This window comes from Magnolia sinica, chromosome 8 (genome assembly GCF_029962835.1).
Source record: "Magnolia sinica isolate HGM2019 chromosome 8, MsV1, whole genome shotgun sequence".
NCBI lineage: Eukaryota > Viridiplantae > Streptophyta > Magnoliopsida > Magnoliales > Magnoliaceae > Magnolia > Magnolia sinica.
The window spans coordinates 78,894,943-78,922,162 of record NC_080580.1 but is presented as its reverse complement, the minus strand read 5'-3'; the positions used below and the strand labels follow the sequence as shown (position 1 = coordinate 78,922,162).

Sequence of the window (27,220 nt, the reverse complement as noted above, 5' to 3'; positions counted from 1 at the left end):
GTTAAACTTATATATATTTATAAGTGGATGAATGTGTTGTAGATAAGATTGTTTGTGTTTGGATGGATGTAGTTTATGTTTGGATGGATTTACGTAGTTTGGGTTTAGATGGATGTGAATGTGAAAATGATGAAATATATTATATAACATGTGTATATCAGGAAGAATATGATGAAATATATTGTAACAGGTGTATATCAGGAATTTTGTGCTGGAATATTGAAAGAAAAAAAAAAGAAGAGACTTTTACCAACAAAATATTTCATAGGTAAAAGTCTCATCCACGTTTTTTACCTACAAAAAGTTTCGTAGGTAAAAGTCTCCTTTATGTTTTTTACCTATGAAAATTTTCATAAGCAAAAGTATCGTGAAATATTTTACCTACAAAACAAATCGTCGGCAAAAGTTTTTTACTTATTTTTTACCGACAAAAATATTCGTCTGTAAAAGCTTTGTAAATATTTTTACCTACCAAACTTTTCGTAGGTAAAAGTTTTTTACTTATTTTTTATCGACAAAAAAATTCGTCAGTAAAAGTTTTTTAAATATTTTTACCTACAAAAAAACTTGTTGGTACTTTTACCTACGAAAAAACTCGTTGGTAAAAGTTTTTTACTTATTTTTTACCGATGAAACAATTCGTCGATAAAAGTTTTCTAAATATTTTTACCAACAAAAAAAATTGTCGGTAACTTTTACCGACGAAAAAATTCATCAGTAATAGTTTTTTAAATATTTTTACCTATGAAAAAATTCGTCAGTAAAAATCTTCCCATTGCCGACGATGCAAACTTTCGTCGGTAAAAGCCTTTTACCTCAGTCTTTTACAGACAAATTTACCGATGAAAATTTTCGTTGGTAAAACTTTTTACCTACGAAAAGATAGCTTTTAGCGACGAACATTTTCGTTGGTAAAAGTGGATTTCTTATAGTGTCATAAGGTGAGCATTTCATACCACCCGCAGACAAGTGAGCAAGCTGAGATTTTCAACAGGAAAATTAAACAAATTATGAAAAAAACGGTTAACCCTGACTGTAAGGATTGGTCAATTTGCTTGACCAATGTGTTATGGGCTTACCGTACAACTTTTAAGACCCTCATTGGAATGTCTCCCTTTAGACTAGTCTATGGGAAAGCTTACCACTTGCCCGTGGAGTTGGAACATAGAGCTTACTAGGCTATTAAAAATATGAATTTTAACTTGGACAATGCTGTCTTGCTTTGAAAACTTCAATTAAATAAACTCGAGGATATCTGGAATGACGCATACGAGAACTCAAAAATTTACAAGGACATGATGAAGGTGTTCCATGACAGGAACATTCTTTAGAAATCATTCACACCTGGTCAAAAAGTCCTTCTTTACAATTCTCAATTACATCTTTTTCCGGATAAGCTTCGATCTTGTTAAACCGGCCCTTTCACTGTTACTAATGTCTATTCTCATGGGGCCGTTGAGATAAAGAATCTGAAGAATAACAATGTTTTTAAGGTAAACGGACATCGTCTCAAGCAATTTGTTTGTTGAGAAGTTCAATTCAGAAGATATGTCTATACCTCTGATTGATCCTACGTTGACCTCCTAGTTTGATGGAGGTGTAGTTAGGTTTATTTCTTTCATATGATTTAAGATTAAGATAGTTTGTTTTTCAATAAGTTTAGTCTTCATACTAACCCATCTATATGTTGAGTACTTTAAAAAAGCTTCAATTCTCTTTCTTTAGGTACTACCTTTCCATCACTTCTCCCTTCTTTTCGTTGTATCACGTGCATTGCATGCTTATATCTTTTATATTGAGGACAATGTAGGTTTTAGGTTGGGGTGTGGATAAGGTAAACTAATCAGTGTTTTCTTAGTCTTTGAGCAAAAAATTTAAATTTTTTTAATTTTTCAAATTAAAAACCTATTTGGAAAGCAAAAGTTTGTGCACTTAAGAATGCATTGAGTATGATGATAAGATAGAAATTGAATTTTGAATTATTGGAGTTTGATCAACTAAGCAAACTATCACTAAGTTCTTTCATTCAATTGATTAAAAGGAAGTTTGAATATCATGGTGACCTAAATCACAAGACACGTTCAATTTCTTTTCTGTGAATTGTGCTAGAATTTATGATTGTTAGTATGTGAATCGTCGATAGATGTTAAGAATTGAGTCTGAAGAATTTTATCCACCTTAAAAAGATGAAAATAACCAATTAAAAAATAAAGAGATCGACAAAAAGGTCATATATGATGAAAAGTCTGAAAAGAATGAAGAATGAAAAGACTAGAAAAGAATGAATAAATAAAAGTGATCGTCGATATAAAATCAAAAAGTGTAAAAAGAAGAAAAAGGGAGTAAGTTCAGAATCAAAACTTAATTATTCAATCAATCTTGAGGTGATGATCATGGCTAACATTATGAAATGATAGTATTTTTATGGAAGATAAGTTGAAATTCACTGAGCACATTGAGAAAAATGATATATGAACTTATGCTCTTAAGTAATTGATAAAGAAATAATTTCATTGATTGCTCGTGTGATTCGGCTCTAGGTTTTTAAATTTTCACTCTCGCTTCTTTGAATTATACTCATTCATACTTACTTGCACAAAAGATTATTTTCTGAAAAGAGGTTTGAACATTGAAAATTGAAGATTATGTCACGAATGTTTTGCTCGAGATTAGCAAAATGCTGGTTGGGGGGGTGTGTTGAGTGTCAAATATTGCATATTTCCCCTTGCTTATATTTTGGTTTTATGAACATAATAATGCTTAATGGGTATATTTTATACATGTTTGTATTGCGAGGTGAATCTAAGAACTTGGGTTGAAAAGAATGTTAAAAGCATGGATTTGATGCTCAAGAATTACCAAGGTAAGGGATGGATCTTAGGAGACAAAGATTGAAGATTTTAAGACCCTAAGATTCCAGGAAACTAAGTGGAGAAGGAAGGAGGTCGAAAGTGCAAAGTGCAGAAATTCAAAGAATCTGAACTTCACTGTCTATGTCATCGACCGTCGTTCGATGACATCGAAGCCAGTGTTCGTTGACATCGAAGAATTATAGAAAATTAAGTCTGGTTGTTGGACAAATTGGATATATTTCTTGATGACATAAAGGCCCTGTTCGATTACTGAAGACCTGCTCGATGACATCGAGATTTTTGTAAATTTTTGAAACAACTCGCTGGAACACTTTGGACACATTCTCGATATATTGAAGGCAGTTTGAAGACATCGAAGGTATGTTCGATGACATGAAGAGTTACGCAGTGTGAAAGGCATTACGCAGCACGAAAAGGCATGACTTCTAAATTCAATTTACGCTCGATGACATCGAAGGTTGTTTGATGACATCGAAGGCATTACGTAGAGTGCGTAAATTTGAGGTGGTTTTCAAAGACAGTCGAACAATGGTTATATATATAGGTTCTTTAAGGAGTTCTAAACATGAATTAGGTTTTTAGAAGCAGAGCCAAAGGGTGGAGCAGCCTCCGAAGAGTTTTTTCTTCTTTCCTTTTCTATTTTTAATGCTTTCTTTTAGGGTTTTATATCCAATCATGTCTGTGGTTGGCTAAACCTCTTAGTTATGGCTAAGAGGTGAAGCTAGTAGCATATTGGGATGATTTTTTTGCTTTGATTCTTATTTTTCTTGAACCTCATTGATTTCTAGTTTGATATTAAATGAATATTTTCAGTTTTCTATGATTTATTGTGACTCAAATTACAATAGATGTTGTGGTAGCTTTGAATATCTTCTTTTCCTGTTTTGAGATTATGAGATTGGTAAATCATGTTGTTCACCATCGTCTCCTGGGCATGGTAGGGTGATGGAATCCCTTTCAATCATCACAATACTCCATCATGTGTGGCTAGGTCAATGAAAAGTTTAGATTTTGTTTAATTGCTTCATCTTCCAATTGGATAGGATAAGACTCCAATTCCAAATGTGTTTCTTGAATCAAATGAGGTAGCATCCTGATAACTACAAGTCGATCCTTGGCACCCTAGTTCCCTTTTGATTATTAAAATTACATTCACAATTACTTCCTTATATTCCAGATTTAGATTTAGATCTTCTTCTGATTCTACTTCTTATTATTTTCAGAACACGTATAAGTTTACTCCATGTGGATTCGACCTCGGTCTCACCGAGTTATTACTACATTGCGACCCTATGCCGTCCTAGGATGCACCGACCTGAGATATGCCAACTTGTCTTCTTTGATGAGTGGTCGGCCATTTAGGTTGAGGTATAAGACTGATCCCAACCTTAAACTTATGCTGAGCTCGTCCTTGTATTTAGGCGAACCTAAGTGGAGATTGAGCTCAGGGTCGGTCGGATTGTGGTCTTGGGCTGGCGTAGTTAATGCTGGTTGGACCCAACTCGTCCGTGAGGGCAAGTGAACCATGTCTTAGTAGCTTTCTCAAGGGAGGTCGTTCTCCCGTCTTTAGTTATCTTAGTCAACCCATTTTTACCCACAACATTGTCCACCAATTTTTCCAAATAATTTTAGAGCATATGATTTTAGAGCATAAGTCCGAAAATGGAGTCCATCCAAAGCTCAAGTGGACCATATATATCAAAGAAAGTAGTTGCGACTGAATAAACTACTGTTAAAACCTTCTTAAGACCAACATGAGGCTTATTTTCCATCAAACATATTCATACGGTCACCCATACCTTAATGAATAAAGGTAAAACACAAATATCATCTTAATTAGAGCATTATATGGTCCCAAAAAGTCTTTAATGATGGTCTCAATTCTTACTGTTTCATGTGGTGTCGTCCATTTAAGCCTTGTTTTTAGGCTAATATCCTAGAATGATCTGAAAAATAGATGGACGGTGTGGATCTAAGAAACATATCATCATAGGCCCACTTAAATTTCACACATAAGAAGAAAACACACGTGAAACTTCCGTGGGCCATCATGATGTATGTATTAGATCCACACTGACCATCCATGTAACATCTCGAATTTTCATGGCCAGAGTTTATACTCGTGCCTGAGAAAATCGGGTATTAATAATGTAAAACTTGGATGCTTTAAAAATCGCACCATATTTTATTTATTTATTTTTTTTAGATCACATCTAGGTACATCCATGAAGGTAACATTCAAGAGAATAAAATCAACTGTATTGATTATTTCATTAGAGTAAAAGAATAATCAAATGCCCTCTTAATGGGAGCTTATTACATTTATCGAGTTCGCAGCGGAAGTATAAAACTAAATTTCAGAATTGTCTTCTTATTCTTTCAGTATAATCTTCCATAGGGAGATCACTACAAGAAAATCCACTTTTATCGATGAAAATTTTTGTCGCTAAAAGCATTTTTTTCGTAGGTAAAAAGTTTTACTAACGAAAAATTTCGTCGGTAAAAGACCGACGAAAAAAAAATTTTGTCGGCAAAGGTAAGACTTTTACCGATGAATTTTTTTGTCGGTAAAAAACTTTTACCAACGCTTATTTTCGTAGGTAAAAATATTTACAAAACTTATACCTACGAATATTTTCATAGCTAAAAATATTTACAATAAAAATTATTACAAAACTTTTACCTACAAATATTTTCATAGCTAAAAATATTTACAAAACTTTTACCTACGAATATTTTTGTAAGTAAAAATATTTACAAAACTTATACCTATGAATATTTTCGTAGCTAAAAATATTTACAAAACTTTTACCTACGAATTTTTACGTAGGTAAAAATATTTACAAAACTTTTACCTGCGAATATTGTTGTAGGTAAAAATATTTACAAAACTTATACCTACGAATATTTTCGTTGCTAAAAATATTTACAAAAATTTACCTACAAATATTTTCATAGGTAAAAATATTTACAAAACTTTTACATACGCATATTTTTGTAAGTAAAAATATTTACAAAACTTTTCCCTACGACTATTCCCGTAGGTAAAACTATTTACAAAACTTTTACCTACGACTATTTTCATAGGTACAACTATTTACAAAACTTGTACCTACGAATATTTTCGTAGGTAAAGATATTTACAAAATTTTTATAAAAATATTTACAAAACTTTTACCAACGAATATTTTCGTAGATAAAAATATTTGCAAAACTTTTACCGACGAACATTTTCGTAGGTAAAACATTTCATGATATTTTTCGTACGTAAACATTTCATGATACTTTTACCTATGAAAATATTCGTAGGTAAAAATATTTACAAAACTTTTACCTACGAAAAATTTCATAGGAAAAAATGTGGATGAGACTTTTACCTACGAAAATTTTCATAGGTAAAAAAACGTGGATGAGGTAAAAGTCTCTTTTTTTTTTTTCAATATTCCAACACAAAATTCCTGATATACACCTGTTACAATATATTTCATCATATTCTTCCTGATATACACCTGTTATGTTAATATATTTCATCATATTCACATTCACATCCGTTTAAACCCAAAGTACGTAAATCCATCCAAACATAAACTACATTCATCCACATTACATTCATTCACGCATAAATACATATAAGTTTAACATCATAAATAAAATACAAAAAATCACAAAGATGAAAGCGGAGGTGGTGGGGCATCGGTGGGTAAACGTGTAGCGAGAGCCTGAAACATCTCCTTCATCTGTCACTCATGCTCCACCTGCATCTCCTCCATCCTCCTCTCCTGCTCGTCCCTCTGCCTCGCCTTCTCATCCATCCTCCTCCTCTCCTACTCCTCCCTCTGCCTCGCTAGATCCTCCATCCTCCTCTCCTACTCCTCCCTCTACCTCTCTAGCTACTCACTCTGCCTCTCCAGCTTCTCTCTGATGTCATGGATGACGGCCCATAGCTGTTGAAAGTCTCTCTCTATGATATCAGCTCGGCGTATGGCGCTCTCGCCAGCAACGATGGATCGGGTGGAGGCAACTCTAACGGGTGCCATGAGCTTGGTACCATAGCCAAGCCCACGTATATATCCAGAACAGGTGCCAAGCACCTCACTCAGGATCTCTAGCTCACTCCGTTGAGTACCATCGGCAGTGGGCTGACTGCGTAAGGTGTCTATCGCCGCCTCTAATGAAAACATATGAATTTTCTCTAAAAAATGACATTATTATAATTCAATGTAATTAAATTTTACAATATAAGGATTTTGACCCAAATCTCGCTGGCTCTAGGATATACCCAAGATCTCGTCACCTGCCGACAGTGAGTCCCTCTATAGAGGTCTACTGATCCGGGCTCTTGGCCAGTGACGGAATCTCGCTGCACAATCGAAAGGACAATAGAGTTAATATAAATGCATGGAGATAATATATTAACTTAATAATTACCAGTAACGTAAGACTTATATCCTAGTCCGTACCGTTCTGTAGGCTTCTCCGGTCCTCCAGGTCGAATTTCGGCAACCCTCGACTTGTATCCGACGTTTGCCCACGATCCTAAGCCGAGTCCTGCATATCGAAGTCGACTCGATCGGAAACTTGTACCCTAGCGACCGCGCCGTCGCTGCGGTTCTAATGCTGTGACTCACGCACCGAATCGATACCTAGGCAGGAGATGTGGGTCTGCGTTCATTCTGAAGAAACGCCGCATGTTACAAATTTTGAGGGAATCTCTACAACATGTCCTATTATATCAAGTCAAGTACACCACCTTAACTCAATGCCACCTCACCCTACAACAAATATAAATGACCACTCCTTTTCCACAAGTCAACCATCTCTCTCCCCTAACCATCCCTCTTTTTACAAAAATTCAAACTCACCCATGCCTCCCCATCCTCTTTCCTTACAACCACCATTCCACCCACCCCTTTTATCCTTTATTTTTCTCTTTCTCTCAATTCTCAAACCCCCCAAGCAACACCCCACATCCAAGCCTTCCCAACTCTCCCAAATCAACAAGTGTGGCCCACCCTCTCATCTCTCATCCCCACCATCAAAACTCCATCATCCACTGTCAAAATTTGGACATAGGAGCTAAGGAGGTTAAGGGACCAAGAAGAAGGCCAACAGGTGGGTGATCCACCATTAATGCCGACAGGTGGGTGATCCACCATTAATTCTTACTTTTAGGGCCCACTTGTTGGTGGGACCCATTTTGATGTATGTGATGTAACCATGAGGGGCCCATAGTGGCAGGATCCCTCTATCACCGTCTCTCTCTCTCTCTCTCTCTCTCTCTCTCTCTCCTTCTTTGTATGATGATGATGAAAAAGGGGTGTGTGGCTGATCTGGTGTGTGTCCCACCATGAAGCATATATTTTATCCATACCATTCATCTTCATGTGGGACTCGCCTGATGGATGTGTCGGACCTACACCATCCAGCCCATTTGCAGCCCTGGATGGAAAGAAAGACACAAATATCAGGCCGATCCAAACAGGTGGACCACGTACATGTGGGACCCACCATGATGCCTATGTTGTATTCCATTGTCCAGCATCCCGGGACGTTGGACATGGCTAACCGTGTAGTGTGAACCGGCATGGGTGGGGTGCGGCTAACAGTGTAGTGTGTACTGACATGGGTTGTGGGTAGCAGTGAAGTGTAGACTACTCATATGGGCCCCACCTTGATGTATGTATAAAATCCACACCGTCTACCCTCTTTCTCGGTTCATTTTAGGCGTTGAGCCAAAAAATGAAGCCAATCCGACTATCTGGTGGGCCATACTATAGAAAACAGTATTGTTACCATTGAAAACCCACCTTGATGTTCTACTCACCAAAACATATTGGATATTGGGCTCTTTTGGACGATATCGAGCCATGGAAACCAATGGCTGGGTCGGATTCCCCGGATGCGGGCCCCATCTAGGAAAACCCTCACAAATACATGTTTTTCAAAAAAAATAAAATAAAATTTAGGTAGTAACCAGGCACCGCTGATACCAGAGGACGCAGCAACGTCCTACTGCTGCGTGGACGCCGGACGGGCAAGGACCATGGGTCCCAGCTGTGGGTCCCACCATGATGTGTGAGAACATCAACACCATGCATTTTGATGGGCCCCCTCCTGGCTATGGACTACCCTTAAAATCAGCCATATTTGTATCTCAGGTGGCCCACGTCACAGGAAACAGTTGGATTGAATGTCTGCCATTGGAACCCTTTTGGGTCACTGAAGTTTTGAATCATTATGAAATTTGTTTTTCCTCTGCATCCACGTCCGTGTGACCCTATCAACAGATTGGATGAAAAATTAATGTTATGGTGGGCCCATGTGGGACCCACTGATGTAAGGTTGTACCCACACCATCCATGGCAGTGGGATGGCTGGTGTACCTCACTCCAGCTGCATGGCAGCTGCTGTAGTGGCACCACCAAGTTTTGTGGTCCCATCCACATCATCCATACTGTCCATCTATGGGACCCAGCATGATGCATGTGCTGCATCCAAACCGTCCATCCTTTTGGCAAGCTCATTTTATGGCTTGAGGCAAAAATGAGTCAGATCTACTTATCAAGTGGGCCACTCACTAAAAATAGTGGAGCATTGAACATCTACCATTGAAATCCTCTTAGTATCACAGAAAATCTAGATCAACATGAAATTTGTTTTCTGTATACAGGTTTGTGTTACCTTATGATCAGATTGGATGAAAAATTGATGTTATGGTGGTCCTTGGGGATCTTAATAGTGGAGATTATTATCGCCACTTGTATTTGGAAATGTGGTCTAGATGACCTTTCAATATGATTTATTTTCTTTATGCTATAAATTGATCTTAAGCGTGTAAGTGAATGGTGTGGTTGGTGAGGCCCATGGGTGCAGCCAATATAATGTGGCCCATGTAATGTGGGCCACTTGCCATATGAGGGCCCATTTGATGTATTGGTGGCCCGTCCATTGAGGCCCATCTTAATGTATTTATGGCTTACATCCACACGTGTGGGGTCCCACCTCGATTTATGTGTTTAGCCGTCCACCTGGACGATTTATGTGGTGGACCCACCTTTGGTGTGTTTTGATCCAAGCTGATCACCCATTAGCGAGCTCTTCTTTAAGCTTGAGACAAAATGAAGCAAATTCAATTCTCTGGTGGGCCACGTGTGTGGACCCCACCATGATGTAAGTGTTTTGTCCTCGTCATTCATGGACCACACCATGATGTAAGTACCCTCACCATCCAATGCAAGGACGGTGGGATTCCACCATGATGTATGCATTTCTCCACCCCGTCCATTCATTGGACGTGGCCCCACCATGGCAGCGTGTGGGGCCCACCTGGATTTAATGTATTACATCCGCACCGTCCAATCCATGGATGGTGGATGCGGATTGACTGGAGTACCTCACAACAACTTGATAGCTGAGGTATTGACGTTAGCAAGTTCCGTGGGGCCCACTTGAATTATGTGGTGTATTCCATGCCATCCACCTATTTTGCATCCATGCCAACCATCTGCGAGACCTGTTGTGCTGTATGTATCGTATATCTTTAACGTCCATCCAGTTTTCCAAGATCATTTTAAGACGGGCTCACCTTGATTGCATGTATTCTATAGCCACATCGTTTGTCCATTTTAATGGACGTATGACCCATCTTGATGCATGTGTTTTAGCCACACCGTCCTGTCCAGCTAGGACATGGACCCCACCATTATGATGCATGTGGTTTATATTCATACCATCTGTCTATTTTGGTAGCGGATGGGGCCCACCATGTTGTACGTATTTCATCCATGCCGTCTACTTATGCGGCCCACCTTGATGAGTGTATAGCAGGCACACTGTCTATTTGTTGGGGCCCATTTGACATGTGTGCAGGGCCTACCTGTTATGTATATTAGACCCATGTGTAGGGCCCACCTATTGTGTATTTAAGCCCATGGACGAGGTCCATTGTAATATTTTTCGGCCCATATGATGAGGCCTTTTGTGATGTATTCGAGGCCCATGGACGAGGCCCATTGTGATGTATTTTTGGCCCATATGATGAGGCCCATTGTGATGTGTTCAAGGCCCATGGTTGAGGCCCAATGCGATGTATGTACGACCCGTTATGTTGTGTATGAATCTCTTGTATGGGCCACTCCTTGGGAGCAATGTTGGTTAAATGTCCACATTGATGGGCAATGATAGTTGAAAGTCCTCATTATGACTTTCCCTTAAGCTCTTTGTTAAGCCGATTATTGATTTGGTTACTGATACTGATTATGAGTATGTGACAGCATAGCATCATGATACATGCCCATACGTATCATCTGCATGTTTGGTATGAAATGTGGTTGACCATTGCATATTTCATTGAGCAGGTTGATATGAGACTCCCTGATAGGGGGAGATTATCTCACATGAGCGCACAGTATGTGCAGGATTAATGCATGACTAGACTGTATGACTCATGCATCTTGTATTGTGATACGCCCTAGCGACATCAGGGTCATAACCTCCACAGGTATATCGTAGATGGTCAGATGGGATACCAAAAATTTGTTATTAGCATCGGGCTGTCATAGATGGCCCTCGGTGAAAATTTCTAAATCCTCTTGGTACCAGAGGATGCCCTAACGTCGAGACCGAGTGGATATGTATGAGCGCATGAGGGCCGTATACCAGTAAGTCACGTCTCCCACTGTATTGTAGTCGGTTGGGAGGGGGTGTGGCCTTACCCGCCTGAGGGAGTAGGCGTAGCTAGGCTGAGTTTAACTAGCTCATGAATGGGTCCACTATCGATGTGCCGAGTAGATATTGGTTGACTACTAGAAAGGTGGATAGTGAGGTCTCTTCCACTTACCCTGTTGTGCGCTTAATGGGACGGTAAGCTAGTGTAGAGTGTACTAGACCCCAGTAATGATCCCATAGATGAACTGTACTAATATGTGGACTTATCGAGCAGAAGTTGCATACTCATTCATTCATTCATTCGCTGTCCACTCAGGCTGGTGGTGCACAACTATATGTTACGTGTGCTTTCGTAATGGCTAGGATTTCGGCTGGGGCATGCGACTAACCAGAGATCAGGAGTTTACCACATTGAATCTGACTATCCAAATTAGGTATGGGACTAGTTTGGATAGAAATCCCTTGTGATGGACCCCATAGCCTACTATATTACGTACTATCATCTCAACTTCACACTCCAGCATGGTCATTCCATTTGCACCGCACCTTGCATTGCATCTTTGGCATCTAATATTTTGGCTCTTTATGACTTCTCATTTGCGTAGCTGATCTGTATTGCGTATTCTAATATCGATTGACTCATGGACTTGTCAGTATTTTCGCTTACTTTGAAATTGTATGATTCATGATCTTACCAATATTTCTGATGTTGTATGATTATGACATTGTATTAAATACTTGGCGCTTACCTTGTACACACACTTACACCACCCTCTAAGCTTTTTATAAGCTTATGCACAATAGATGTGTGCAGGTGATGTTAGGCTGCAGTAGCGTGGAGCTTGGAGCATGTAGTTGACTTCTGGGGCTTTGATTTCGACATATGCATTTCCCTTTCAGCGTTGTATTCAAATATTTATATTAATGGATATGTGATGATGATGTTGCCTTTGTGATTTTGGTAAACTTGTGGTTATGCCTCTTACGAGATAAATGAACATTAGAAAATCCTCCTTATAGGATCCTAGGATTAGAACCTGGTATATGGGCACTAGGAGCCGAGAATGGGGCACTACGGAGGCTGTCGGCACCAGATTCGGCAATCGGGATTCTTATGAATCCGATTTTCAGGTTTGGGATGTGACAAGTAATTTCTTACCATGTTGTGATGAAATTGTACAAATGACTTTGAACCAGCTACGTGGTTCACTTCAACTTTCCCCTATTGTCAGAATTTATTTTGCTCCTCTTCTGAACACATTATTCATAATACATTGTTATTAATTATGAATTTAATTGTTACTTTAAGTTATCATAAATATGTAAATATTACTTGAAAAGAATCAGACAAAAATCTATCGCAGAGTATCCGCCAGTCGTCATGGGTCACGTGTGGCGGTGCGGACAGTGCGCCCTCCTAGTGTCTCATGTACCGCTTGTACCGCTTGTGTAATAAGGAGCGGTACTCCTTGAACTGTTCCTTGATCATGTCGTCGATGGCATAGGAAATGTGCGGAACACTCAAATCCAAGTCAAATTTATCCTGCAGTTTCGTAAATAATAGATTAAGGCAATAAACTTATTAAGAAAATAACTTAACTGTAAATAAACTTTTATAAAATAAATTTTAATTTACTAAAATTTACCTGAAGGTGCTAACGGATGAGCTATCGCACATCATTTGTCACGTCTGCCCAACAGGGGGTGATGGGGGGATCAGAGATCGGCATAAGACACCGACCTCCGATGTAAATAACCTGGCATTATTCTCAACATGTCTAATGCAGTCCTGCGCGAACTCTACCGTCACCCTAGCCTTACACGTAAGTCACTCTAAAAGCAATCCACTCATGGGTCTATGTCCTCGTTAGCTGGTTAACGATGTTAGTACAAAAGAAATATATAACTCTAAACATAAACAGAAGTCATTAAAAGAAATATATGTCTAGACTTATATGCAGTGCCCGGTATATGCGCGACTAAGGGATCAGACGCCTGTGATGCAACATGTGACGACGATGATGTCTTCATCGCATCACGGGTAGAAGGGATAGATCCAGTGCGCGAATGATGTAGTCTCCCACCTGGTGCTATCACTGAATATGTGCGAGCTACGAACTTATAAATTTAAACAATGTCAATACAAGTGGAATATGCTAAAACATTATACAAGTAGTGTTGATGGTACAATGTATTTATGCTTATGCTTAGAGAGATGATTAAAATATGATTAGACCATTACACTATAATGGAAACAGAATATAATAAAACTGTAAACTTTAATCTATAACCCTTGAAAATTCCATTACACATTAGATTTTAGGTTTAGGTTTAAGAAATTGGGTTAAGGTTTAGGGAATTAAGCGTAGGTTATAGGATTAGGTTTAGATTAGGTTATAGGTTAAGGTTTAGGGATTTGAGTTTAGGTTATAGGTTATAAGTTTAGGTTATAGGTTATAAGTTAAAGTTTAAGTTATAGGTTTAGGTTATAGGTTAAGGTTTAGGGAATTGACTTTAGGTTATAGGTTATAGGTTTAGGTTTAGGTCATAGGTTAAGGTTTAGGTTTAGGTTAACGTTTAGGTTACAGTAGGGAATTGAGAATACATTTATGGTTTAGGTTTAGGTTTAGGTTTTAGGTTTAGGTTAAGGTTATAGGTTTAGGTTATAGGTTATAGGTTAAGGTTATAGGTTTAGGTTTTAGGTTTATGTTAAGGTCATAGGTTTAGGTTATACGTTTAGGTTAGGTTTTAGTTTAGGTTATAGGTTATAGCTTTCAGGAATTCAGAATAGGTTAATGTTTAGGTTTAGGAAATCGGGTTCGAGTTCGGGATCGGGTTTAGGTTTGGGTTTTCAAGTTTAGGTTTAGTTTTAGGTTAGGGAGTTGAGATTAGGATTAGGTGTAGGTTTAGGTTTAGGGATTTGAGAATACAATTAGGTTTTAGGTTTAGGTTAAGAAAATCGGGTTAAGGTTTAGGGAATTAAGTGTAGGTTATAGGTTTAGGTTTAGGTTAGGTTATAGGTTAAGGTTTAGGGAATTGGGTATAGGTTATAGGTTATAGGTTATAGGTTATAGGTTATAGGTTAAAGTTTAGGTTATAGGTTAAGGTTATAGGTTTAGGTTATAGGTTAGGTTATAGCTTAAGGTTTAGGGAATTGAGTTTAGGTTATAGGTTATAGGTTTAGGTTATAGGTTATAAGTTATAGGTTACGGTTTAGGTTATAGGTTAAGGTTTAGGTTAAGGTTAAGGTTTACGTTATAGTAGGGAATTGAGAATAGATTTATGGTTTAGGTTTAGGTTTAGGTTTTAGGTTTAGATTATAGGTTTAGGTTTAGCTTAAGGTTATAGGTTTAGGTTATAGGTTAAGGTTATAGGTTTAGGTTTAGGTTATAGATTTGAGAATAGGTTTAGGTTAAGGTTTAGGTTTTAGGTTTAGGTTAAGGTTATAGGTTTAGGTTAGGTTTAAGTTTAGATTATAGGTTAAAGTTATAGGTTATAGCTTTAAGGAATTGAGAATAGGTTAATGTTTAGGTTTAAGAAATCAGGTTCGAGTTTGGGATTGGGTTTAGGTTTGTATTTTCAAGTTTAGGTTTTAGGTTAGGGAGTTGAGATTAGGATTAGGTGTAGGTTTAGGTTTAGGGATTTAAGAATACAATTAGGTTTTAAGTTTAGTTTAGGAAATCGGGTTAAGGTGTTGGGAATTAAGTGTAGGTTATAGGTTTAGATTTAGGTTTGGTTTTAGGTTAAGGTTTAAGGAATTAAGTTTAGGTTATAGGTTATAAGTTAAAGTTTAGGTTATAGATTAAGGTTATAGGTTTAGGTTATAGGTTTAGGTTTAGGTTTGGTTATTGGTTAATGTTTACGGAATTGAGTTTAGGTTATAGGTTATAGGTTATAGGTTAGAGGTTTAGGTTATAGGTTAAGGTTTAGGTTTAGGTTAAAGTTTAGGTTATAGTAGGGTATTGAGAATACATTTATGGTTTAGGTTTAGGTTTAGGTTTTAGGTTTAGGTTATAGGTTTAGGTTTAGGTTAAGGTTATAGGTTTAGATTATAGGTTTAGGTTATAGGTTAAGGTTATATGTTTAGGTTTAGGTTATAGGTTTTGGGATTTGAGAATAGGTTTAGGTTAAGGTTTAGGTTTTGGGTTTAGGTTTAGGTTTTAAGTTTAGGTTTAGGTTATAGGTTTAGTTTAGGTTTAAGTTTAGGTTATAGGTTATAGGTTATAGGTTATAGGTTATAACTTTAGGGAATTGAGAATAGGTTAATGTTTAGGTTTAGAAAAACGGGTTCAAGTTCGGGATCGGGTTTAGGTTTGGGTTTTCAAGTTTGGGTTTAGGTTTAGGTTAGGGAGTTAGGATTAGGATAAGGTGTAGGTTTAGGTTTAGGGATTTGAAAATACAATTAGGTTTTAGATTTTTGTAGGACCCATATCCTAGTCCGTACTATTCCGTAGGCTTCCACGGTCATCCCGGTCGAATTTCGGCGACCCGCGATCGGTTATCGGCATTTGCATGTGACCCTGAGATGTGTCCCATATATTTGAGTCTGCTCGACCCGAGACTTGTACCAATGCGACCGCACCGTTACCGCAGTTCCGATGCCGCGTCTTGCATGCCGATGCAATACCCTGGCCAGGAGATGTGGGCCCGTGTTCAGTTCGAGGAAAACGCCGCTTGTTGCAATCTTTAGAGAATTCATCACATTAATCCCATCAATCTCATCAATCAAAGTACACATCACACTCCATCACTCACCCATCCCCTAGTACAACCATCCCTCCCCTAAAGTCAACTCTCTCTTACACAAGTACACATCACTCACTCATACCCATCACAACCATCTCTCTCGCTCTCTTACACCTCTCTCTCTCAGCTCTCTTTCTCATTCTCCAAGCAAGCATCCCATGTCCAAGCAAGCTCCATGGGAGAGAGCTTGTGTGGCCCGCTTTCCTACCTCCCATCTCCGCCATCCAAAGATCATCTCAACCGTTGAAGTTGTACCTTTGGAGCTCTATCATACATTGGTGGAAGAGGGAAGAAGGGATCTAAGGTGGGTGATTTTATTTGTTAATTTTGATGATTTGAGGCCCACTTGTGGTGGGACCCATCTTAATGTATGATTTGTATCAAAGAGAGGCCCATAGTGGCGGGGCCCCTCCGCTACTCCGATCTCTCTCTCTCTCTCTCTTTCTCTCTCTCTCTCTTTCTTTGATGCTGTGTGGCCCACCTGATGTGTGTGATCTATCCACGCATCCATCACGGTGGAGCCACTTTGATGTACGTGGTGTATCCATACCGTCCAGCAACTTGGACGATGAGACCCACTATGACGTGTGTACCATCCACACCGTCTATCCATAGAGGAGCATGCATGATGCATGTTGCATCCACGTGGTCCAGCAAGTGGGACCCACATGATTTATGTGTTGTATCCCCACCGTCCATCTGATTTTAATATGAACCGTCCATCTGATGGACGGTGGGCTAGCAACCGCTGCAAGCAGCTGCTGTACGTGTAGCAGGTAAGATCTGTGGGAGCTACCGTGATGTAATGCCATCCAACTTGGTGATCCACACCATCCGTCACCAGTAGTCGCAGTAACAGTTGCTGTGCTGACGCTACAAGTTCTATGGGTTTGATCTGGGTTGGTGACATCCAGACCGTCTACTATGTGGACCCCACTTCCTGCTGCTGCTGTACAGTGTCAACAAGATTTGAGGGCCACCGTGATGTATTGTTTCTCCACGCCATCTGTCTTTGTGGACCGCACCTTAATGTATTTATTATATTTGCACCGTCCAGATCTCTAGACAGTGGGCCCCTTATAATATGCAAAAAAAAAATCAGACGGTCCAGATCGTCCATCTGGACACTGGACCATATGATATACCATATATTATATATATATATATAATATAATATATTATATTTTATATATAATATAGCTGATGGCCCACGTGGGAACCCACCTTCATATATATATATATATATATACATATATATACATACGTGGTTTGAAATCCACACTATCCGTCCCTTGTTGGGGTGTGGGACCCACCCACATGTGCCACACGTGTGGGGTGGGCCCACCTTGATGTATACTTTCTGTAATCACACCGTCCGATGTGTGGGCTACCATGATGTATGTTTTTATCCACGCCGTCAATCTAGATGGGTGGTGTGGGGCGCACCATAGTGTATGTGTTTTTACACGATGTCGTTCATCTATTTCTGTGGGGATGGTGGGTCCCACTGTTGTTGACATCAGCAAGATCTGTGGGTCCCACGCATGATGTATGTATATCCATTGTCAGTCCATCTGGTGGGACCCACCTCTGATGTAATTGACACCTTCTGTGGGCCTGATCATCAGGCAATGTTTTATTTAAACCGTCCATCCATCTAGAGGACGTGGCCCACCCTCACGTGATGTGTGGTTTTAATCCACACCATCTAAATCGTGGGACCATCATGACATGTGTATCATCCACGTTGTCTGTCCATTTTGGACGCGTGTACCTTAGCTGTAATGTATGGGTTTAATCCACACCGTCCACTCGTGTGGGCCTCTCCATGATGTATTTTATATTCAAGCCATCCATCTGTTTTCCCACGTGGGACAGTGGGACCCACATTGATGTACGTATTAGATCCATGCCATCCATCCATTGGACATGGACCCCACCATGGCAGCAAGTGGGGCCCACCTTAAGTTGATGCGTTTTGCATCCACAGTGGCTGTACATGAACGGTGTTGTGGGATGCACCCTAATTGTATGAAGCCTGCCTTGATGAATGTGTTGTATTCACACCATCTGTCCACTTTGATGGATGTATGGCCCACCTTGATGCATGCATTTTAGCCACGCCGTCCATTTGATGGCTGGCCCAGTAGCCATTGTTGTTGTACAGATGTTAGTAAGTTCTGTGGGTCCCATCTGGACCATGGACACCACTTTGATGTATTTATTGCATCCGAACTATCCAGATTGTGCTGGACGATGTTTGGATAGTGCTGATCATCATTAGTGGGCCATGTGCCCCATAGAATGATAGTGCGCAGTGATACACATGTTGCATCTATAATTGTTGAAATGATTTTAGATGTAATCCAAACTCCCACTTGAGACCCACTTTGATATATATATGGCTCACCTGTGAGGCCCACCTTGATGTACATTGTAGGTCATCTACAAGGCCCATTAGTGTGGCCCATTGATGCAGCCCACGTGACCATATATGAGGCTCGTTGGTGCGGTCCACTTGAAGTATATGAGGCCCATATGATGAGGCCCGACTTGATGAACACGAGGCCCATTATGATGTGTATTAGGCCCTTATCATGCAGCCCATTGTGATGTGTATTAGACCCCTATCATGTGGCCCATCGTGATGTGTATTAGGCCCATTGATACGGCCTATTTGAGGTATACGAGGCCCATTGGTGCGGCCCGTGGGCGCGGTCCACTTGATGTATATGAGGCCCACTGGTGTGGCCCATGTGATATAGCCAGCTCGATATATATGAGGTCTATTGCGATGTGTGATTACTCCATGATGTATGCAATGATGATTATAGTGGGCCATGTCTTGGGAGCAATAATGGTTTAATGGCCACATTGTTAGGCAATGATGGTTTAATGTCCACATTGTGACTTTCCTTAGGCCTTGTAAGGCCGATTCTGTTTGTCGAGGCCGGTTATTGAGGTCGATTTTAATTGTCGAGGCCGAGTCTGATTGACGAGGCCAATTCTGTTTGTCGAGTCCGATTGACCTGGCCGATTGCCGATTAGCAATCGAGGCCGATTATCGTGACCGATTATCGATTTTGATTATCGATCGATTTTAATTGACGTGGCTGATTGCTGATTAACGATCGAGGCTGATTATTGTGATCGATTGCCGCTTCCGATTATCGATCGATTTCGATTGACGTGGCCGATTGCCGATTAGCGATCGAGGCTGATTATCGTGACCGATTGCCTATTCTGATTATCGATCGATTCCGATTGACGTGTTTGATTGTCGATTAGTGATCGAGGCTGATTATCTTGACCAATTACCGATTCCAATTGTTATGACTGATTGGCGATTCCAATTATTGATCGATTCCGATTATTTGTGGTTGATTGCCGATTCCGATCATCGAGGCCGATTCCGATATCGAGGCCAATTGTATAGGCCGATTGTCGAGGTCAAATATCGAGGCTAGATATCGAGGCTGATTATTGAGGCCCAATGTGATATATATGCAGCCCGTATTTGAGGCCCATTGTGATATATAGTTGGCCTGTGTTTGAGGTCCAAAGTGATATATATGCGGGCGGTATTTGAGGCCTATTGTGATGCGTATTCAGCCCATATTTAAGGCCCAATGTGATGAATATAAGGTCTATGTGATGAGGCCCATTTTGATGCATTCGAGGGCTAGGCGATAGAGCCCATTGTGATGTACTTTCGGCCCATATGTGCTGCCCATTGAGTTGTATATGTGGCTCAATAGTGAGGCCCAGATGGCGAGGCTCGATGTGATGTATGAGAGGCCCCTGCGATGTAGTTCACTTGTTGTATATTAGGCCATTGTGCGAGGCCATGAGTCTACTATATGTTAGGGTCTATATGGGTCATTCCTTGGGGACAATATTGGTTAAATGTCCACATTGTCGAGGCTGATTGTTGATGCCGGTTATTAACACTGATTATGAGTAAGTGACAACATAGCATCATGATACATGACCCTACGCATCATCTGCATGTTTGTTATGAGATGTGGTTGACCATTGCATATGTCATTGGGTAGGTTGTTATGAGACTCCCTGATAAGCGGATGTTATCTTACATGAGCACATGGTATGCGCATGATTGATGCATGATTGGATTGTATGACTCATGCATCTTGCATTGTGTGTTGTGACTACTGTATGCCCTAACGACATCAGGGCCATAGCATCCACAGGCACATCATGGATGGTCAGATGGGACACTGAAAATATCTTATTAGCATCGAGCTGCCATAGATGGCCCTGGGTGAAAATTCCTAAACCTCCGGGGCAAGAGATGTCCCAACGTCGAGACCGAGTGGATACATGAGCGCCCGAATGCCGAATACTAGGAGGCCGCGCCTCCCACTATGTCGTGGTCAGTTGGGAGGGGGTGTGACCTTACCCGCCCGAGCGTAAGGGGTAATACTAGGTTGAGTTTGACCAGCTCGTGAATGGGTCCGCTATCGACGTGCCGGATAGGTATTGGCAGACTATTGGCCAGGCGAATAGTGAGGTATCTTACGCTCACTTGGACTGTGCGGCTGAGAGAGCGGTAGTGCCATTTGGAGTGTATTAAACCCTGATGATGATCCCCGAGATGAACCTACTGATATGTGGATTTATTGAGCAGGAGTTGTATAATCATTTAATCATTCATTCACTATCCACTCAGGCTGGTAGTACGCAACTATTTATTACGTGTACCTTCACATGGCCAAGATTTCGGTTGGGGCACGCGACTAACCTGAGATCAGGAGTTTACCACATCGAGTCTGACTATCCAAATTTAGGTATGGGACTCGTTTGGATAGAAGTCCCTTGTGATAGACATCATAGCCTGCGATACTACGTACTATCATCCCGACTTCACACTCCAGCATGGTCATTCCATTCGCACCGCATATTGCATTACATCTGTGGCATATAGCATTTTTGGTTACCTGTGTTTCTATATTTATATGGTTTGAATACGGCATCTGATATTTGACTATTTATGACTCCTCATTTGTATAGTTGATATGTATTACGTATTCTGATATTGTTTGACTCTCAGTATTTTCGTTTACTCTGATAACATATGATTCATGACCTTGCGCTTATTTCGACATTGTATGATTATGACATTGCGTTGAATACTTGGCATTTACCTTGTGCACACACTTACACCACCCTCTAAGCTTTCTATAAGCTTATGCACGATAGATGCGTGTAGGTGATGTTAGGTTGCAGCAGTGTTGAGCTTAGAGCCTGCAGCGATCTTCTTGAGCTTGATTTTCGATTTATGTATTTCCCTTTCAGTATTGTACTCAAAAGATTATATTAGTGGATATGTGATGATGATGCTGCCTTTGTGAATTGGGTAATCTTATGGTTATGCTTATTACGAGTTAAATGTACAAAAAAAAATCCTCTTTGTAAGATCCCAGGATCGGAATTGGGCGTATGGACACTAGGAGCTGAGAATGGGATACTACGGAGGTTGTCGGCACCAGATTCGGCGATCGGGATTCCTGTGAATCCGATTTTCGAGTTTGGGGTATGATAGTTTAGGTTTAGGAAATTAGGTTAAGGTTTAGGGAATTAAGTGTACTTTATAGGTTCAGGTTTAGGTTACGTTATAGGTTAAGGTTTAGGGAATTGAGTATAGGTTATAGGTTAAAGTTTAAGTTATAGGTTTAGGTTATAGGTTTAGGTTTAGGTTAGGTTATACGTTAAGGTTTAGGGAATTGAGTTTAGGTTATAGGTTATAGGTTTAGGTTATATGTTATAAGTTATAGGTTAAGGTTTAGGTTATAGGTTAAAGTTTAGGCTTAGGTTAAGGTTTAGGTTATAGTAGGGAATTGAGAATACATTTATGGTTTAGGTTTAGGTTTAGATTTTAGGTTTATGATATAGGTTTAGGTTTAGGTTAAGGTTATAGGTTAAGGTTTAGGTTATAGGTTTTGGTATTTGAGAATAGGTTTAAGTTAAGGTTAAGGTTTTAGGTTTAGGTTAAGGTCATGGGTTTAGGTTATAGGTTTAGGTTAGGTTTAAGTTTAGATTATAGGTTATAGGTTATAGGTTATAGCTTTAAGGAATTGAGAATAGGTTAATGTTTAGGTTTAGGAAATCGGGTTTGAATTCAGGATCGGGTTTTGGTTTGGGTTTTCAAGTTTAGGTTTAGGTTTAGGTTAGGGAGTTCAGATTAGGATTAGGTGTAGGTTTAGGTTTAGGGATTTGAGAATACAATTAGATTTTAGGTTTAGGTTTAGGAAATTGGGTTAAGTTTTAGGGAATTAAGTGTAGGTTATAGGTTTAGGTTTAGGTTAGGTTATAAGTTAAGGTTTAGGGAATTGAGTTTAGGTTATAGGTTATACGTTTAGGTTATAGGTTATAGGTTATATGTTAAATTTTAGGCTATAGGTTTAGGTTTAGGTTAGGTTATAAGTTAAGGTTTAGGAAATTGAGTTTAGGTTATAGGTTATAGGTTTTGGTTATAGGTTAAGGTTTAGGTTATAGTATGGAATTGAGAAGACATTTATGGTTTAGGTTTAGGTTTAGGTTTTAGGTTTAGGTTATAGGTTTAGGTTTAGGTTAAGGTTATAGGTTTAAGTTATAGGTTAAGGTTTAGGTTATAGGTTTTGGGATTTGAGAATAGGTTTAGGTTAAGGTTTAGGTTTTAGGTTTATGTTTAGGTTTTAGGTTTAGGTTAAGGTTATAAGTTTAGGTTATAGGTTTAGTTTTGGTTTAAGTTTAGGTTATACATTATAGATTATAGGTTATAGCTTTAGGGAATTGAGAATAGGTTAATGTTTAGGTTTTGGAAATCGGGTTCGAGTTTGGGATCGGGTTTAGGTTTGGGTTTTCAAGTTTAGGTTTAGGTTTAGGTTAGGGAGTTGAGATTAGGATTAGGTGCAGGTTTAAGTTTAGAGATTTAAGAATACAATTAGGTTTTAGGTTTAGGTTTAGGAAATCGGGTTAAGGTTTAGGGAATTAAGTGTAGGTTATAGGTTTAGGTTTTGGGTTAGGTTATAGGTTAAGGTTTAGGGAATTGAGTATAGGTTATAAGTTATAGGTTATAGGTTAAAGTTTAGGTTACAGGTTAAGGTTATAGGTTTAACTTTAGGTTAGGTTATAGGTTAAGGTTTAGGGAATTGAGTTTAGGTTATAGGTTATAGGTTATAAGTTATAGGTTAAGGTTTAGGTTTAGGTTAAGGTTTAGGTTATAGTAGGGAATTGAGAATACATTTGTGGTTTAGGTTTTAGGTTTAGGTTATAGGTTTAGGTTTAGGTTAAGGTTATAGGTTTAGGTTATAGGTTAAGGTTTTGGTTATAGGTTAAGGTTATAGGTTTAGGTTTAGGTTATAGGTTTTGGGATTTGAGAATAAGTTTAGGTTAAGGTTTAGGTTTTAGGTTTAGGTTAGGTTTAAGTTTAGGTTATAGGTTATAGGTTATAGGTTATAACTTAAAGGAATAGAGAATAGGATAATGTTTAGTTTTAGGAAATCAGGCTCAAGTTCGGGATCGGGTTTAGGTTTGGGTTTTCAAGTATAGGTTTAGGTTTAGGTTAGGGAGTTGAGATTTGGATTAGGTGTAGCTTTAGGTTTTGGGATTTGAGAATACAATTAGGTTTTAGGTTTGGTTTAGGAAATCGGGTTAAGGTTTAGGGAATTAAGTGTAGGCTATAGGTTTAGGTTTAGGTTAGGTTATAGGTTAAGGTTTAGGGAATTGAGTTTAGGTTAGAGGTTATAGGTTTAGGTTAAGGTCTAGGTTATAGGTTAAGGTTTAGGTTTACGTTAAGGTTTAGGTTATAGTAGGGAATTGAGAGTACATTTATGGTTTAGGTTTGGGTTTAGGTTATAGGTTTAGGTTTAGGTTAAGGTTATAGGTTAATGTTTTGCTTGTAGGTTAAGGTTACAAGTTTAGGTTTAGGTTATAGGTTTTGGGATTTGAGAATAGGTTTAGGTTAAGGTTTAGGTTATAGGTTTAGGTTAAGGTTATAGGTTTAGGTTAGGTTTAAGTTTAGGTTATAGGTTATAGGTTATAGCTTTAGGGAATTGAGAGTAGGTTAATGTTTAGGTTTAGGAAATCGGGTTCTAGTTCGGGATCAGATTTAGGTTTGGGTTTTCAAGTTTAGGTTTAGGTTTAGGATAGGGAGTTGAGATTAAGATTAGGCATAGGTTTAGGTTTTGGGATTTGACAATACAATTAGGGTTTAGGTTTAGGTTTAGGAAATCGGGTTAAGGTTTAAGGAATTAAGTGTAGGTTATAGGTTTAGGTTTAGGTTATGTTATAGGTTAAGGTTTAGGGAATTGAATTTAGGTTATAGGTTATAGGTTTAGGTTATAGGTTATAGGTTATAGGTTAAAGTTTAGGTTGTAGGTTAAGGTTATAGGTTTAGGATTAGGTTAGGTTATAGGTTTAGGTTTAAGGAATTGAGTTTAGGTTATAGGTTATTGGTTTAGGTTATAGGTTATTGGTTTAGGTAGGTATAGGTTTAGGTTAAGGTTTAGGTTATAGTAGGGAATTGAGAATACATTTATGGTTTAGATTTAGGTTTTGGTTTTAGGTTTAGGTTATAGGTTTAGGTTTAGGTTAAGGTTATATGTCGAAACCGGGCTCAAAAAATTCTCGATCGTTGAATCTGGTGCCGACAGCCTCCATAGTACCCCATTCTTGGCTGCCGACATCTATACACTAGGTTCCGATCCTGGGATCATATAAGGAGGATTTCACACATGATTTTGATTCAATATAAGCATAACCATAAGCATAACCCACGAACAATAACCACATGAACACCATCACAAAATCCACTATGATAAAAAAAACTTTGAGTACAATACGTATGAAAGAGAAATACAATATAATGAAAGTAACAGAAACTCCAGAAGCTCGGTTGCACACTCCAACTGCTGCAAGGCTATGGCTGTGTCCTGGCGTCACCTACACACATCAATCGTGCATAAGCTTATAGAAAGCTTAGAGGGTGGTGTAAATGTGTACGTAATATAAGCGTGCTCAAAATGTAAGGTCAGAGTAATGTGGAATCATGCTGGTGAGTACATGAATGCAATTAGCCGTATCAAGGCTATGCGGTGTAGGATATGGATGCTATCGGCCATAATACGGCCATACGATGCGAGGTGCAACTTAAGCATGCCAATCCTCATCATATATCAGTACAGTTCTCATTCTGGATAATCACCGGGGTTTAGTACACTCCAAATGGCACTGCCGCTCTCCTAGTCGCACAGTTCAAGTGAGCGTAAAAAACCTCACTATCTTCCTGGCCAATGTCTGCCAATACCTATCCGACACATCGATAGCAGACACATCACGAGCTGGTTAAACTCAGCCTAGTATTGCCCCCTACCCTCGGGCGAGTAAGGCCACACCCCTTTCCAACCGACCACGACACAGTGGGAGACACGGCCTCCTGGTATTCGGCTCTCGTGCGCTCATATATCCACTCGGTCTCGATGTTGGAGTCATCCTCTGGTACCATCGGGTTTAAGAATTTTTACCCAGGGACATCTATGACGCCCTGATGCTTAGTAACAATATTTTTGGTGTCCGATCCTACCATCCACGATGTGCCTATGGAGGTCATAGCCCTAATGTCGCTAGGGCGTATAATAATCATGTCATACAAATGCGAAGTGCATGAATCACACTATCAGTCATGCAATAATCCTGCGCGTACCGCATGCTCATGTAAGGCAACTCCGCCTATCAGGGAGCCCACAAATCTGCCCGAAGGCATATACTATGATCAGTCACTCCTCATATCAGGCATACATATGATGCATATGATCATGAAACATGGATCTATATTAAACATGTTATGTGGTGATGGGCTCCATTCATAATAAAGATGGGCCTAGACGGCTTACACACTACAAGTATGGGCCTATCAATGGGCCCTAAAGAGAGTGATAATGCGGACATTTAACCAACATTATCCTTACAATGGGACGTCAAACCATCATTGCTCCCAAGGCAAAACATCCTTACATAAACCATGGTAGAATCACACATTGCAATGGACCTCGTGTACATCCCATTGGGCCTCAACCCATGGGCCTCAAATACATCTAATGGACCATATCACATTGGCCTCATATATATCAAAGTGGGCCTTAATGGATGGGCCATAACTATATCTAGATGGGCCTCCTCAAATAGGCCTTATATATGTCAGGGTGGGCCTCAACAACAGGCCTCAAATACATCGAGATGGGCCTAATCACACGGGTCATATGTACATCAAATGGGCTACAACCATGGGCCCCATGTATATCAAATGAGCCACACCCAAATATAAGTGGTGATAATGATTTCCACCATTAAATTCCTAAGGCCCACTATAACATATATTTCCTATCCAATCTGATCATGAGGTCACACAGACTTGAATGACGAGGAAAAATAAATTCCTACTAATCCAAAACTTCTGCACTCCTACACTCCTAAAGGATTTCAATGGAAGACATTCAATCCTCACAGTGCAGTGTAGTCCACTTGATAAATAGATCTGTTTTATTTTTGTTTCAAGCCTTGAAATGAGTTTCTAAAATGGTTGGACGGCTTGGATGCAACACTTGCATCATGGTGGGTCCCACCGTCCAGTAGTGTGGATGGTGAGGATTGAACACATACATCACTGGTGGTTCCCACCAAATGGACTGACGGTGTGGGTATACATGCATACATCAGTGGATCCCACGTGGGGCCCACCATAATGTTTATTTGCCATCCAATCTGTTGGTAAGGTCACACAGACCCTAGATGAAGAGGAAAACAAATTTCATAATGATCCAAAACTTCTGGACGCCCAAAAGAGTTTTAATGGCAGACGTCCATTCCCTACTGTTTCCTGAGACGTGGGCCACCTGAGCTTTGAATATGGCTGATTTTTGGGTGGCCCACAACCA

The 27,220-nt window shown here is 39.5% G+C and overlaps 1 long non-coding RNA gene across 1 annotated transcript; it reads right to left on the bottom strand.

Moving 5' to 3' along the window:
- Positions 1 to 6,943: 6,943 nt before the first annotated feature.
- LOC131254072 (uncharacterized) lies at positions 6,944 to 13,169 on the bottom strand. Its single transcript, XR_009175477.1, has 4 exons — positions 12,874 to 13,169; positions 12,700 to 12,791; positions 7,126 to 7,233; positions 6,944 to 7,039 (listed from the first exon to the last, which is right to left on the bottom strand). It is a non-coding gene; the product is annotated as an uncharacterized LOC131254072 (long non-coding RNA).
- Between the last annotated feature and the right edge of the window lie 14,051 nt (positions 13,170 to 27,220).